Here is a 17,511-nt window from a genome sequence, read left to right as displayed (position 1 = left end):
GTACTCTTTGGGCTCTTCCACGAATGAACTTCTATATGCAGGGTTTCCGACGTGGAGTGAACTGCCTCAACCAAGGCAGGCTGTAGCGAGGACTGTAAGCATTTCCTCTTACAAAACACGGCAGTTTTACCAAAGAATTCTGCTTTAGTTGCAGGTGGAATACAAGCAGGATTACTCCCTCTGTGTTCTCTAGGGGCTCTTACACGAATGAACTTTTTAATGCAGGGATTCCCAGGGGAGCGAAGTGCCTCCACCATGGCAGGCTCTAGCGAGGACTGTAAGCATATCCTCTCCCAAAACACGCAGTTTTAACGGTAGAACTCTGCTTTAGTTGCAGGGGTAACACAAGCAGCTTTTCTCCCACTGTGTACTCTTTGGGCTCTTCCACGAATGAACATCTATATGCAGGGTTTCCGACGTGGAATGAACTGCCTCAACCAAGGCAGGCTGTAGCGAGGACTGTAAGCATTTCCTCTTACAAAACACGGCAGTTTACCAAAGAATTCTGCTTTAGTTGCAGGTGGAATACAAGCAGCATTACTCCCACTGTGTTCTCTTGGGGCTCTTACACGAATGAACATTTTTATGCAGGGATTCCCAGGGGAGCGAACTGCCTCCACCATGGCAGGCTCTAGCGAGGACTGTAAGCATATCCTCTCCCAAACCACGCAGTTTTAACGGTAGAAATCTGCTTTAGTTGCAGGCGTAACACAAGCAGCTTTTCTCCCACTGTGTACTCTTTGGGCTCTTCCACGAATGAACTTCTATATGCAGGGTTTTCGACGTGGAGTGAACTGGCTCAACCAAGGCAGGCTGTAGCGAGGACTGTAAGAATATCCTCTCCCAAACCACGCAGTTTTAACGGTAGAACTCTGCTTTAGTTGCAGGGGTAACACAAGCAGTTTTTCTCCCACTGTGTACTCTTTGGGCTCTTACACAAATGAACTTCTATATGCAGGGTTTGCGACGTGGAGCGAACTGCCTCAACCAATGCAGGCTGTAGCGAGGACTGTAAGCATATCCTCTCCCAAACCACGCAGTTTTAACGGTAGAACTCTGCTTTAGTTGCAGGGGTAACACAAGCAGCTTTTCTCACACTGTGTACTCTTTGTGGTCTTCCACGTATGAACTTCTATATGCAGGGTTTGCGACTTGGAGCGACCTGCCTCAACCAAGGCAGGCTGTAGCGAGGACTGTAAGCATATCCTCTCCCAAACCACGCCGTTTTAAAGGTAGAACTCTGCTTTAGTTGCAGGGGTAACACAAGCAGCTTTTCTCCCATTGTGTACCCTTTGGGCTCTTCCACGAATTAACTTCTATATGCAGGGTTTCCAAAGTGGAGCGAACTGCCTCAATCAAGGCAGGCTGTAGCGAGGAATGTAAGCATTTCCTCTTACAAAACACGGCAGTTTTACCAAAGAATTCTGCTTTAGTTGCAGGTGGAATACAAGCAGCATTACTCCCACTGTGTACTCTTTGGGCTCTTACACGAATGAATTTCTTTATGCAAGGATTCCCACGAGGAGGGTACTGACTCCACCATGGCAGGCTGTAGCGAGGACTGTAAGCATATCCTCTCCCAAACCACGCAGTTTTAACGGTAGAACTCTGCTTTAGTTGCAGGGGTAACACAAGCAGTTTTTCTCCCACTGTGTACTCTTTGGGCTCTTCCACGAATGAACTTCTATATGCAGGGTTTGCGACGTGGAGAGAACTGCCTCAACCAAGGCAGGCTGTAGCGAGGATTGTAAGCATATCCTCTCCCAAACCACGCAGTTTTAACGGTAGAATTCTGCTTTAGTTGCAGGGGTAACACAAACAGCTTTTCTCCCATTGTGTACTCTTTGGGCTCTTCCGCGAATGAACTTCTATATACAGGGTTTCCGACGTGGAGCGAACTGCCTCAACCAAGGCAGTCTGTAGCGAGGACTGTAAGCATTTCCTCTTCCAAAACACTGCAGTTTTACCAAAGAATTCTGCTTTAGTTGCAGGTGGAATACAAGCAGCATTACTCCCAGTGTGTACTCTTTGGGCTCTTCCACGAATGAACTTCTTTATGCAGGGATTCCTACGAGGAGCAAACTGCCTCCACCATGGCAGGCTGTAGCGAGGACTGTAAGCATATCCTCTCCCAAACCACGCAGTTTTAACGGTAGAACTCTGCTTTAGTTGCAGGGGTAACACAAGCAGTTTTTCTCCCACTGTGTACTCTTTGGGCTCTAACACGAATGAACTTCTTTATGCAGGGATTCCTACGAGGAGCGAACTGCTTCCACTGTGGCAGGCTGTAGCAAGGACTGTAAGCATATCCTCTCCCAAACCACTCAGTTTTAATGGTAGAACTCTTTTTTAGTTGCAGGGGTAACACAAGCAGCTTTTCTCCCACTGTGTACTCTTTGGGCTCTTCCACGAATGAACTTCTATATTCATGGTTTCCCACGTGGAGCGAACTGCCTCAACCAAGGCAGGCTGTAGCGAGGACTGTAAGCATATCCTCTCCCAAACCACGCAGTTTTAACGGTAGAACTCTGCTTTAGTTGCAGCGGTAACACAAGCAGCTTTTCTCCCACTGTGTACTCTTTGGGCTCTTCCACGAATGCACTTCTATATGCAGGGTTTCCGACGTGGAGCGAACTGCCTCAACCAAGGCAGGCTGTAGCGAGGACTGTAAGCATTTCCTCTTCCAAAGCACAGCAGTTTTACCAAAGCATTCTGCTTTAGTTGCAGGTGTAACACAAGCATCATTTCTCCCACTGTGTACTCTTTGGGCTCTTCCACGAATGAACTTCTATATGCATGGTTTCCGACGTGGAGCGAACTGCCTCAACCTAGGCAGGCTGTAGCGAGGACTGTAAGCATATCCTCTCCCAATCCACGCAGTTTTAACGGTAGAACTCTGCTTTAGTTGCAGGGGCAACACAAGCAGTTTTTCTCGCACTGTGTACTCTTTGGGCTCTAACACGAATGAACTTCTTTATGCAGGGATTCCTACGAGGAGCGAACTGCCTCCACGATGGCAGGCTGTAGCAAGGAGTGTAAGCATATCCTCTCCCAAACCACTCAGTTTTAACGGTAGAACTCTTTTTTAGTTGCAGGGGTAACACAAGCAGCTTTTCTCCCACTGTGTACTCTTTGGGCTCTTCCACGAATGAACTTCTATATGCAGGGTTTCCGACGTGGAGCGAACTGCCTCAACCAAGGAAGGCTGTAGCGAGGACTGTAAGCATTTCCTCTTCCAAAGCACGGCAGTTTTACCAAAGAATTCTGCTTTAGTTGCAGGTGTAACACAAACATCATTACTCCCACTGTGTACTCTTTGGGCTCTTACACGAATGAACTTCTTTATGCAAGGATTCCCACGAGGAGGGTACTGACTCCACCATGGCAGGCTGTAGCGAGGACTGTAAGCATATCCTCTCCCAAACCACGCAGTTTTAATGGTAGAACTCTGCTTTAGTTGCAGGGGTAACACAAGCAGTTTTTCTCCCACTGTGTACTCTTTGGGCTCTTCCACGAATGAACTTCTATATGCAGGGTTTGCGACGTGGAGAGAACTGCCTCAACCAAGGCAGGCTGTAGCGAGGATTGTAAGCATATCCTCTCCCAAACCACGCAGTTTTAACGGTAGAATTCTGCTTTAGTTGCAGGGGTAACACAAGCAGCTTTTCTCCCATTGTGTACTCTTTGGGCTCTTCCGCGAATGAACTTCTTTATGCAGGGTATCCGACGTGGAGCGAACTGCCTCAAGCAAGGCAGGCTGTAGCGAGGACTGTAAGCATTTCCTCTTCCAAAACACTGCAGTTTTACCAAAGAATTCTGCTTTAATTGCAGGTGGAATACAAGCAGGATTACTCCCTCTGTGTTCTCTTGGGGCTCTTACACGAATGAACTTTTTAATGCAGGGATTCCCAGGGGAGCGAAGTGCCTCCACCATGGCAGGCTCTAGCGAGGACTGTAAGCATATCCTCTCCCAAAACACGCAGTTTTCACGGTAGAACTCTGCTTTGGTTGCAGGGGTAACACAAGCAGTTTTTCTCCCACTGTGTACTCTTTGGGCTCTTCCACGAATGAACTTCTATATGCAGGGTTTGCGACGTGGATCGAACTGCCTCAACCGTGGAAGGCAGTAGCGAGGACTGTAAGCATATCCTCTCCCAAAACACGCAGTTTTCACGGTAGAACTCTGCTTTAGTTGCAGGGGTAACACAAGCAGCTTTTCTCCCACTGTGTACTCTTTGGGCTCTTCCACGAATGAACTTCTATATGCAGGGTTTCCGACGTGGAGTGAACTGCCTCAACCAAGGCAGGCTGTAGCGAGGACTGTAAGCATTTCCTCTTACAAAACACGGCAGTTTTACCAAAGAATTCTGCTTTAGTTGCAGGTGGAATACAAGCAGGATTACTCCCTCTGTGTTCTCTTGGGGCTCTTACACGAATGAACTTTTTAATGCAGGGATTCCCAGGGGAGCGAAGTGCCTCCACCATGGCAGGCTCTAGCGAGGACTGTAAGCATATCCTCTCCCAAAACACGCAGTTTTAACGGTAGAACTCTGCTTTAGTTGCAGGGGTAACACAAGCAGCTTTTCTCCCACTGTGTACTCTTTGGGCTCTTCCACGAATGAACATCTATATGCAGGGTTTCCGACGTGGAATGAACTGCCTCAACCAAGGCAGGCTGTAGCGAGGACTGTAAGCATTTCCTCTTACAAAACACGGCAGTTTACCAAAGAATTCTGCTTTAGTTGCAGGTGGAATACAAGCAGCATTACTCCCACTGTGTTCTCTTGGGGCTCTTACACGAATGAACATTTTTATGCAGGGATTCCCAGGGGAGCGAACTGCCTCCACCATGGCAGGCTCTAGCGAGGACTGTAAGCATATCCTCTCCCAAACCACGCAGTTTTAACGGTAGAAATCTGCTTTAGTTGCAGGCGTAACACAAGCAGCTTTTCTCCCACTGTGTACTCTTTGGGCTCTTCCACGAATGAACTTCTATATGCAGGGTTTTCGACGTGGAGTGAACTGGCTCAACCAAGGCAGGCTGTAGCGAGGACTGTAAGAATATCCTCTCCCAAACCACGCAGTTTTAACGGTAGAACTCTGCTTTAGTTGCAGGGGTAACACAAGCAGTTTTTCTCCCACTGTGTACTCTTTGGGCTCTTACACAAATGAACTTCTATATGCAGGGTTTGCGACGTGGAGCGAACTGCCTCAACCAATGCAGGCTGTAGCGAGGACTGTAAGCATATCCTCTCCCAAACCACGCAGTTTTAACGGTAGAACTCTGCTTTAGTTGCAGGGGTAACACAAGCAGCTTTTCTCACACTGTGTACTCTTTGTGGTCTTCCACGTATGAACTTCTATATGCAGGGTTTGCGACTTGGAGCGACCTGCCTCAACCAAGGCAGGCTGTAGCGAGGACTGTAAGCATATCCTCTCCCAAACCACGCCGTTTTAAAGGTACAACTCTGCTTTAGTTGCAGGGGTAACACAAGCAGCTTTTCTCCCATTGTGTACTCTTTGGGCTCTTCCACGAATTAACTTCTATATGCAGGGTTTCCAAAGTGGAGCGAACTGCCTCAACCAAGGCAGGCTGTAGCGAGGAATGTAAGCATTTCCTCTTACAAAACACGGCAGTTTTACCAAAGAATTCTGCTTTAGTTGCAGGTGGAATACAAGCAGCATTACTCCCACTGTGTACTCTTTGGGCTCTTACACGAATGAATTTCTTTATGCAAGGATTCCCACGAGGAGGGTACTGACTCCACCATGGCAGGCTGTAGCGAGGACTGTAAGCATATCCTCTCCCAAACCACGCAGTTTTAACGGTAGAACTCTGCTTTAGTTGCAGGGGTAACACAAGCAGTTTTTCTCCCACTGTGTACTCTTTGGGCTCTTCCACGAATGAACTTCTATATGCAGGGTTTGCGACGTGGAGAGAACTGCCTCAACCAAGGCAGGCTGTAGCGAGGATTGTAAGCATATCCTCTCCCAAACCACGCAGTTTTAACGGTAGAATTCTGCTTTAGTTGCAGGGGTAACACAAGCAGCTTTTCTCCCATTGTGTACTCTTTGGGCTCTTCCGCGAATGAACTTCTATATGCAGGGTTTCCGACGTGGAGCGAACTGCCTCAACCAAGGCAGTCTGTAGCGAGGACTGTAAGCATTTCCTCTTCCAAAACACTGCAGTTTTACCAAAGAATTCTGCTTTAGTTGCAGGTGGAATACAAGCAGCATTACTCCCACTGTGTACTCTTTGGGCTCTTCCACGAATGAACTTCTTTATGCAGGGATTCCTACGAGGAGCAAACTGCCCCCACCATGGCAGGCTGTAGCGAGGACTGTAAGCATATCCTCTCCCAAACCACGCAGTTTTAACGGTAGAACTCTGCTTTAGTTGCAGGGGTAACACAAGCAGTTTTTCTCCCACTGTGTACTCTTTGGGCTCTAACACGAATGAACTTCTTTATGCAGGGATTCCTACGAGGAGCGAACTGCTTCCACTATGGCAGGCTGTAGCAAGGACTGTAAGCATATCCTCTCCCAAACCACTCAGTTTTAATGGTAGAACTCTTTTTTAGTTGCAGGGGTAACACAAGCAGCTTTTCTCCCACTGTGTACTCTTTGGGCTCTTCCACGAATGAACTTCTATATTCATGGTTTCCCACGTGGAGCGAACTGCCTCAACCAAGGCAGGCTGTAGCGAGGACTGTAAGCATATCCTCTCCCAAACCACGCAGTTTTAACGGTAGAACTCTGCTTTAGTTGCAGCGGTAACACAAGCAGCTTTTCTCCCACTGTGTACTCTTTGGGCTCTTCCACGAATGCACTTCTATATGCAGGGTTTCCGACGTGGAGCGAACTGCCTCAACCAAGGCAGGCTGTAGCGAGGACTGTAAGCATTTCCTCTTCCAAAGCACAGCAGTTTTACCAAAGCATTCTGCTTTAGTTGCAGGTGTAACACAAGCATCATTTCTCCCACTGTGTACTCTTTGGGCTCTTCCACGAATGAACTTCTATATGCATGGTTTCCGACGTGGAGCGAACTGCCTCAACCTAGGCAGGCTGTAGCGAGGACTGTAAGCATATCCTCTCCCAATCCACGCAGTTTTAACGGTAGAACTCTGCTTTAGTTGCAGGGGTAACACAAGCAGTATTTCTCCCACTGTGTACTCTTTGGGCTCTTCCACGAATGAACTTCTATATGCAGGGTTTGCGACGTGGAGAGAACTGCCTCAACCAAGGCAGGCTGTAGCGAGGATTGTAAGCATATCCTCTCCCAAACCACGCAGTTTTAACGGTAGAATTCTGCTTTAGTTGAAGGGGTAACACAAGCAGCTTTTCTCCCATTGTGTACCCTTTGGGCTCTTCTGCGAATGAACTTCTATATGCAGAGTTTCCGACGTGGAGCGAACTGCCTCAACCAAGGCAGGCTGTAGCGAGGACTGTAAGCATTTCCTCTTCCAAAACACTGCAGTTTTACCAAAGAATTCTGCTTTAGTTGCAGGTGGAATACAAGCAGCATTACTCCAACTGTGTACTCTCTGGGGTCTTCCACGAATGAACTTCTTTATGCAGGGATTCCTACGAGGAGCAAACTGCCTCCACCATGGCAGGCTGTAGCGAGGACTGTAAGCATATCCTCTCCCAAACCACGCAGTTTTAACGGTAGAACTCTGCTTTAGTTGCAGGGGCAACACAAGAAGTTTTTCTCGCACTGTGTACTCTTTGGGCTCTAACACGAATGAACTTCTTTATGCAGGGATTCCTACGAGGAGCGAACTGCCTCCACGATGGCAGGCTGTAGCAAGGAGTGTAAGCATATCCTCTCCCAACCCACTCAGTTTTAACGGTAGAACTCTTTTTTAGTTGCAGGGGTAACACAAGCAGCTTTTCTCCCACTGTGTACTCTTTGGGCTCTTCCACGAATGAACTTCTATATGCATGGTTTCCGACGTGGAGCGAACTGCCTCAACCAAGGCAGGCTGTAGCGAGGACTGTAAGCATATCCTCTCCCAAACCACGCAGTTTTAACCGTAGAACTCTGCTTTAGTTGCAGGGGTAACACAAGCAGCTTTTCTCCCACTGTGTACTCTTTGGGCTCTTCCACGAATGAACTTCTATATGCATGGTTTCCGACGTGGAGCGAACTGCCTCAACCAAGGCAGGCTGTAGCGAGGACTGTAAGCATATCCTCTCCCAAACCACGCAGTTTTAACGGTAGAACTCTGCTTTAGTTGCAGGGGTAACACAAGCAGCTTTTCTCCCACTGTGTACTCTTTGGGCTCTTCCACGAATTAACTTCTATATGCAGGGTTTCCAATGTGGAGCGAACTGCCTCAACCAAGGCAGGCTGTAGCGAGGAATGTAAGCATTTCCTCTTACAAAACACGGCAGTTTTACCAAAGAATTCTGCTTTAGTTGCAGGTGGAATACAAGCAGCATTACTCCCACTGTGTACTCTTTGGGCTCTTACACGAATGAACTTCTTTATGCAAGGATTCCCACGAGGAGGGTACTGACTCCACCATGGCAGGCTGTAGCGAGGACTGTAAGCATATCCTCTCCCAAACCACGCAGTTTTAACGGTAGAACTCTGCTTTAGTTGCAGGGGTAACACAAGCAGTTTTTCTCCCACTGTGTACTCTTTGGGCTCTAACACGAATGAACTTCTTTATGCAGGGATTCCTACGAGGAGCGAACTGCCTCCACCATGGCAGGCTGTAGCAAGGACTGTAAGCATATCCTCTCCCAAACCACTCAGTTTTAAAGGTAGAACTCTTTTTTAGTTGCAGGGATAACACAAGCAGCTTTTCTCCCACTGTGTACTCTTTGGGCTCTTCCACGAATGAACTTCTGTATGCATGGTTTCCGACGTGGAGCGAACTGCCTCAACCAAGGCAGGCTGTAGCGAGGACTGTAAGCATATCCTCTCCCAAACCACGCAGTTTTAACGGTAGAAATCTGCTTTAGTTGCAGGCGTAACACAAGCAGCTTTTCTCCCACTGTGTACTCTTTGGGCTCTTACACAAATGAACTTCTATATGCAGGGTTTGCGACGTGGAGCGAACTGCCTCAACCAATGCAGGCTGTAGCGAGGACTGTAAGCATATCCTCTCCCAAACCACGCAGTTTTAACGGTAGAAGTCTGCTTTAGTTGCAGGGGTAACACAAGCAGCTTTTCTCACACTGTGTACTCTTTGTGGTCTTCCACGTATGAACTTCTATATGCAGGGTTTGCGACTTGGAGCGACCTGCCTCAACCAAGGCAGGCTGTAGCGAGGACTGTAAGCATATCCTCTCCCAAACCACGCCGTTTTAAAGGTAGAACTCTGCTTTAGTTGCAGGGGTAACACAAGCAGCTTTTCTCCCATTGTGTACTCTTTGGGCTCTTCCACGAATTAACTTCTATATGCAGGGTTTCCAAAGTGGAGCGAACTGCCTCAACCAAGGCAGGCTGTAGCGAGGAATGTAAGCATTTCCTCTTACAAAACACGGCAGTTTTACCAAAGAATTCTGCTTTAGTTGCAGGTGGAATACAAGCAGCATTACTCCCACTGTGTACTCTTTGGGCTCTTACACGAATGAATTTCTTTATGCAAGGATTCCCACGAGGAGGGTACTGACTCCACCATGGCAGGCTGTAGCGAGGACTGTAAGCATATCCTCTCCCAAACCACGCAGTTTTAACGGTAGAACTCTGCTTTAGTTGCAGGGGTAACACAAGCAGTTTTTCTCCCACTGTGTACTCTTTGGGCTCTTCCACGAATGAACTTCTATATGCAGGGTTTCCGACGTGGAGCGAACTGCCTCAACCAAGGTAGGCTGTAGCGTGGACTGTAAGCATTTCCTCTTCCAAAGCACGGCAGTTTTACCAAAGAATTCTGCTTTAGTTGCAGGTGTAACACAAACATCATTTCTACCACTGTGTACTCTTTGGGCTCTTCCACGAATGAACTCCTATATGCATGGTTTCCGACGTGGAGCGAACTGCCTCAACCAAGGCAGGCTGTAGCGAGGACTGTAAGCATATCCTCTCCCAATCCACGCCGTTTTAACGGTAGAAATCTGCTTTAGTTGCAGGGGTAACACAAGCAGCTTTTCTCACACTGTGTACTCTTTGTGCTCTTCCACGTATGAACTTCTATATGCAGGGTTTGCGACGTGGAGCGACCTGCCTCAACCAAGGCAGGCTGTAGTGAGGACTGTAAGCATATCCTCTCCCAAACCACGCAGTTTTAAAGGTAGAACTCTGCTTTAGTTGCAGGGGTAACACAAGCAGCTTTTCTCCCACTGTGTACTCTTTGGGCTCTTCCACGAATTAACTTCTATATGCAGGGTTTCCAAAGTGGAGCGAACTGCCTCAACCAAGGCAGGCTGTAGCGAGGAATGTAAGCATTTCCTCTTACCAAACACGGCAGTTTTACCAAAGAATTCTGCTTTAGTTGCAGGTGGAATACAAGCAGCATTACTCCCACTGTGTTCTCTTGGGGGCTCTTACACGAATGAACTTTTTTATGCAGGGATTCCCACGAGGAGCGAACTGCCTCCACCATGGCAGGCTCTAGCGAGGACTGTAAGCATATCCTCTCCCACACCACGCAGTTTTAACGGTAAAACTCTGCTTTAGTTGCAGGGGTAACACAAGCAGTTTTTCTCCCACTGTGTACTCTTTGGGCTCTTCCACGAATGAACTTCTATATGCAGGGTTTGCGACGTTGAGCGAACTGCCTCAAACAAGGCTGGCTGTAGCGAGGAATGTAAGCATATCCTCTCCCAAACCACGCGGTTTTAACGGTAGACTCTGCTTTAGTTGCAGGGGTAACACAAGCAGCTTTTCTCCCACTGTGTACTCTTTGGGCTCTTCCACGAATGAACTTCTATATGCAGGGTTTCCGAAGTGGAGCGAACTGCCTCAACCAAGGCAGGCTGTAGAGAGGACTGTAAGCCTTTCCTCTTACAAAACACGGCAGTTTTACCAAAGAATTCTGCTTTAGTTGCAGGTGGAATACAAGCAGCATTACTCCCACTGTGTACTCTTTGGGCTCTTACACGAATGAACTTCTTTATGCAAGGATACTCACGAGGAGGGAACTGCCTCCACCATGGCAGGCTGTAGCTAGGACTGTAAGCTTATGCTCTCCCAAACCACGCAGTTTTAACAGTAGAACTCTGCTTTAGTTGCAGGGGTAACACAAGCAGTTTTTCTCCCACTGTGTACTCTTTGGGCTCTTCCACGAATGAACTTCTATATGCAGGGTTTGCGACGTGGAGAGAACTGCCTCAACCAAGGCAGGCTGTAGCGAGGACTGTAAGCATATCCTCTCCCAAACCACGCAGTTTTAACGGTAGAACTCTGCTTTAGTTGCAGGGGTAACACAAGCAGTTTTTCTCCCACTGTGTACTCTTTGGGCTCTTCCACGAATGAACTTCTATATGCAGGGTTTGCGACGTTGAGAGAACTGCCTCAACCAAGGCAGGCTGTAGCGAGAATTGTAAGCATATCCTCTCCCAAACCACGCAGTTTTAACGGTAGAATTCTGCTTTAGTTGCAGGGGTAACACAAGCAGCTTTTCTCCCATTGTGTACTCTTTGGGCTCTTCCGCGAATGAACTTCTTTATGCAGGGTTTCCGACGTGGAGCGAACTGCCTCAACCAAGGCAGGCTGTAGCGAGGACTGTAAGCATTTCCTCTTCCAAAACACTGCAGTTTTACCAAAGAATTCTGCTTTAGTTGCAGGTGGAATACAAGCAGCATTACTCCCACTGTGTACTCTTTGGGCTCTTCCACGAATGAACTTCTTTATGCAGGGATTCCTACGAGGAGCAAACTGCCTCCACCATGGCAGGCTCTAGCGAGGACTGTAAGCATATCCTCTCCCAAACCACGCAGTTTTAACGGTAGAACTCTGCTTTAGTTGCAGGGGTAACACAAGCAGTTTTTCTCCCACTGTGTACTCTTTGGGCTCTAACACGAATGAACTTCTTTATGCAGGGATTCCTACGAGGAGCGAACTGCCTCCACCATGGCAGGCTGTAGCAAGGACTGTAAGCATATCCTCTCCCAAACCACTCAGTTTTAACGGTAGAACTCTTTTTTAGTTGCAGGGGTAACACAAGCAGCTTTTCTCCCACTGTGTACTCTTTGTGCTCTTCCACGTATGAACTTCTATATGCAGGGTTTGCGACGTGGAGCGACCTGCCTCAACCAAGGCAGGCTGTAGCGAGGACTGTAAGCATATCCTCTCCCAAACCACGCAGTTTTAAAGGTAGAACTCTGCTTTAGTTGCAGGGGTAACACAAGCAGCTTTTCTCCCACTGTGTACTCTTTGGGCTCTTCCACGAATTAACTTCTATATGCAGGGTTTCCAAAGTGGAGCGAACTGCCTCAACCAAGGCAGGCTGTAGCGAGGAATGTAAGCATTTCCTCTTACCAAACACGGCAGTTTTACCAAAGAATTCTGCTTTAGTTGCAGGTGGAATACAAGCAGCATTACTCCCACTGTGTTCTCTTGGGGGCTCTTACACGAATGAACTTTTTTATGCAGGGATTCCCACGAGGAGCGAACTGCCTCCACCATGGCAGGCTCTAGCGAGGACTGTAAGCATATCCTCTCCCACACCACGCAGTTTTAACGGTAAAACTCTGCTTTAGTTGCAGGGGTAACACAAGCAGTTTTTCTCCCACTGTGTACTCTTTGGGCTCTTCCACGAATGAACTTCTATATGCAGGGTTTGCGACGTTGAGCGAACTGCCTCAAACAAGGCTGGCTGTAGCGAGGAATGTAAGCATATCCTCTCCCAAACCACGCGGTTTTAACGGTAGACTCTGCTTTAGTTGCAGGGGTAACACAAGCAGCTTTTCTCCCACTGTGTACTCTTTGGGCTCTTCCACGAATGAACTTCTATATGCAGGGTTTCCGAAGTGGAGCGAACTGCCTCAACCAAGGCAGGCTGTAGAGAGGACTGTAAGCCTTTCCTCTTACAAAACACGGCAGTTTTACCAAAGAATTCTGCTTTAGTTGCAGGTGGAATACAAGCAGCATTACTCCCACTGTGTACTCTTTGGGCTCTTACACGAATGAACTTCTTTATGCAAGGATACTCACGAGGAGGGAACTGCCTCCACCATGGCAGGCTGTAGCTAGGACTGTAAGCTTATGCTCTCCCAAACCACGCAGTTTTAACAGTAGAACTCTGCTTTAGTTGCAGGGGTAACACAAGCAGTTTTTCTCCCACTGTGTACTCTTTGGGCTCTTCCACGAATGAACTTCTATATGCAGGGTTTGCGACGTGGAGAGAACTGCCTCAACCAAGGCAGGCTGTAGCGAGGACTGTAAGCATATCCTCTCCCAAACCACGCAGTTTTAACGGTAGAACTCTGCTTTAGTTGCAGGGGTAACACAAGCAGTTTTTCTCCCACTGTGTACTCTTTGGGCTCTTCCACGAATGAACTTCTATATGCAGGGTTTGCGACGTTGAGAGAACTGCCTCAACCAAGGCAGGCTGTAGCGAGAATTGTAAGCATATCCTCTCCCAAACCACGCAGTTTTAACGGTAGAATTCTGCTTTAGTTGCAGGGGTAACACAAGCAGCTTTTCTCCCATTGTGTACTCTTTGGGCTCTTCCGCGAATGAACTTCTATATGCAGGGTTTCCGACGTGGAGCGAACTGCCTCAACCAAGGCAGGCTGTAGCGAGGACTGTAAGCATTTCCTCTTCCAAAACACTGCAGTTTTACCAAAGAATTCTGCTTTAGTTGCAGGTGGAATACAAGCAGCATTACTCCCACTGTGTACTCTTTGGGCTCTTCCACGAATGAACTTCTTTATGCAGGGATTCCTACGAGGAGCAAACTGCCTCCACCATGGCAGGCTCTAGCGAGGACTGTAAGCATATCCTCTCCCAAACCACGCAGTTTTAACGGTAGAACTCTGCTTTAGTTGCAGGGGTAACACAAGCAGTTTTTCTCCCACTGTGTACTCTTTGGGCTCTAACACGAATGAACTTCTTTATGCAGGGATTCCTACGAGGAGCGAACTGCCTCCACCATGGCAGGCTGTAGCAAGGACTGTAAGCATATCCTCTCCCAAACCACTCAGTTTTAACGGTAGAACTCTTTTTTAGTTGCAGGGGTAACACAAGCAGCTTTTCTCCCACTGTGTACTCTTTGGGCTCTTCCACGAATGAACTTCTATATGCATGGTTTCCGACGTGGAGCGAACTGCCTCAACCAAGGCAGGCTGTAGCGAGGACTGTAAGCATATCCTCTCCCAAACCACGCAGTTTTAACGGTAGAACTCTGCTTTAGTTGCAGGGGTAACACAAGCAGCTTTTCTCCCCCTGTGTACTCTTTGGGCTCTTCCACGAATGAACTTCTATATGCAGGGTTTCCGAAGTGGAGCGAACTGCCTCAACCAAGGCAGGCTGTAGCGAGGAATGTAAGCATTTCCTCTTCCAAAGCACGGCAGTTTTACCAAAGAATTCTGCTTTAGTTGCAGGTGTAACACAAGCATCATTTCTCCCACTGTGTACTCTTTGGGCTCTTACACGAATGAACTTCTTTATGCAGGGATTCCCACGTGGATCGAACTGCCTCAACCGTGGAAGGCTGTAGCGAGGACTATAAGCATATCCTCTCGCAAAACACGCAGTTTTCACGGTAGAACTCTGCTTTAGTTGCAGCGGTAACACAAGCAGCTTTTCTCCCACTGTGTACTCTTTGGGCTCTTCCACGAATGAACTTCTATATGCAGGGTTTGCGACGTTGAGTGAACTGCCTCACACAAGGCCGGCTGTAGCGAGGATTGTAAGCATATCCTCTCCCAAACCATGCAGTTTTAATGGTAGAACTCTGCTTTAGTTGCAGGGGTCACACAAGCAGCTTTTCTCCCACTGTGTACTCTTTGGGCTCTTCCACGAATGAACTTCTATATGCAGGGTTTCCGAAGTGGAGCGAACTGCCTCAACCAAGGCAGGCTGTAGAGAGGACTGTAAGCATTTCCTCTTACAAAACACGGCAGTTTTACCAAAGAATTCTGCTTTAGTTGCAGGTGGAATACAAGCAGCATTACTCCCACTGTGTACTCTTTGGGCTCTTAGACGAATGAACTTCTTTATGCAAGGATTCCCACGAGGAGTGAACTGCCTCCCCCATGGCAGGCTGTAGCTAGGACTGTAAGCATATCCTCTCCCAAACCACGCAGTTTTAACGGTAGAACTCTGCTTTAGTTGCAGGGGTAACACAAGCAGTTTTTCTCCCACTGTGTCCTCTTTGGGCTCTTCCACGAATGAACTTCTATATGCAGGGTTTGCGACGTGGAGAGAACTGCCTCAACCAAGGCAGGCTGTAGCGAGGACTGTAAGCATATCCTCTCCCAAACCACGCAGTTTTAACGGTAGAACTCTGCTTTAGTTGCAGGGGTAACACAAGCAGCTTTTCTCCCACTGTGTACTCTTTGGGCTCTTCCACGAATGAACTTCTATGTGCAGGGTTTCCGATGTGGAGTGAACTGCCTCAACCAAGGCAGGCTGTAGCGAGGACTGTAAGCATTTCCTCTTACAAAACACGGCAGTTTTACCAAAGAATTCAGCTTTAGTTGCAGGTGGAATACAAGCAGCATTACTCCCACTGTGTTCTCTTGGGGCTCTTACACGAATGAACTTTTTTATGCAGGGATTCCCACGAGGAGCGAACTGCCTCCACCATGGCAGGCTCTAGCGAGGACTGTAAGCATATCCTCTCCCAAACCACGCAGTTTTAACGGTAGAAATCTGCTTTAGTTGCAGGGGTAACACAAGCAGTTTTTCTCCCATTGTGTACTCTTTGGGCTCTTCCACGAATGAACTTCTATATGCAGGGTTTGCGACGTGGAGGGGACTGCCTCAACCAAGGCAGGGTGTTGCGAGGACTGTAAGCATATCCTCTCCCAAACCACGCAGTTTTAACGGTAGAACTCTGCTTTAGTTGCAGGGGTAACACAAGCAGTTTTTCTCCCACTGTGTACTCTTTGGGCTCTTCCACAAATGAACTTCTATATGCAGGGTTTGCGACGTGGAGCGAACTGCCTCAACCAATGCAGGCTGTAGCGAGGACTGTAAGCATATCCTCTCCCAAACCACGCAGTTTTAACGGTAGAAGTCTGCTTTAGTTGCAGGGGTAACACAAGCAGCTTTTCTCACACTGTGTACTCTTTGTGCTCTTCCACGTATGAACTTCTATATGCAGGGTTTGCGACGTGGAGCGACCTGCCTCAACCAAGGCAGGCTGTAGTGAGGACTGTAAGCATATCCTCTCCCAAACCACGCAGTTTTAAAGGTAGAACTCTGCTTTAGTTGCAGGGGTAACAGAAGCAGCTTTTCTCCCACTGTGTACTCTTTGGGCTCTTCCACGAATGAACATCTATATGCAGGGTTTCTGACGTGGAGCGAACTGCCTCAACCAAGGCAGGCTGTAGCGAGGACTGTAAGCATATCCTCTCCCAAACCACGCAGTTTTAACGGTAGAACTCTGCTTTAGTTGCAGGGGTAACACAAGCAGTTTTTCTCCCACTGTGTACTCTTTGGGCTCTTCCACAAATGAACTTCTATATGCAGGGTTTGCGACGTGGAGCGAACTGCCTCAACCAATGCAGGCTGTAGCGAGGACTGTAAGCATATCCTCTCCCAAACAACGCAGTTTTAACGGTAGAAGTCTGCTTTAGTTGCAGGGGTAACACAAGCAGCTTTTCTCACACTGTGTACTCTTTGTGCTCTTCCACGTATGAACTTCTATATGCAGGGTTTGCGACGTGGAGCGACCTGCCTCAACCAAGGCAGGCTCTAGTGAGGACTGTAAGCATATCCTCTCCCAAACCACGCAGTTTTAAAGGTAGAACTCTTCTTTAGTTGCAGGGGTAACACAAGCAGCTTTTCTCCCACTGTGTACTCTTTGGGCTCTTCCACGAATGAACTTCTATATGCAGGGTTTTCAAAGTGGAGCGAACTGCCTCAACCAAGGCAGGCTGTAGCGAGGAATGTAAGGATTTCCTCTCACAAAATACGGCAGTTTTACCAAAGAATTCTGCTTTAGTTGAAGGTGGAATACAAGCAGCATTACTCCCACTGTGTATTCTTTGGGCTCTTACACGAATGAACTTCTTTATGCAAGGATTCCCACGAGGAGGGAACTGCCTCCACCATGGCCGGCTGTAGCGAGGACTGTAAGCATATCCTCTCCCAATCCACGCAGTTTTAACGGTAGAACTCTGCTTTAGTTGCAGGGGTAACACAAGCAGTTCTTCTCCCACTGTGTACTCTTTGGGCTGTTCCACGAATGAACATCTATATGCAGGGTTTGCGACGTGGAGAGAACTGCCTCAACCAAGGCAGGCTCTAGCGAGGATTGTAAGCATATCCTCTCCCAAACCACGCAGTTTTAACCGTAGAATTCTGCTTTAGTTGCAGGGGTAACAGAAGCAGCTTTTCTCCCATTGTGTACTCTTTGGGCTCTTCCGCGAATGAACTTCTATATG

This window comes from Mesoplodon densirostris, chromosome 19, assembly GCF_025265405.1.
Source record: "Mesoplodon densirostris isolate mMesDen1 chromosome 19, mMesDen1 primary haplotype, whole genome shotgun sequence".
Lineage (NCBI taxonomy): Eukaryota > Metazoa > Chordata > Mammalia > Artiodactyla > Ziphiidae > Mesoplodon > Mesoplodon densirostris.
The sequence above is the reverse complement of the archived record's forward strand: the minus strand, read 5'-3'. Positions refer to the sequence as shown.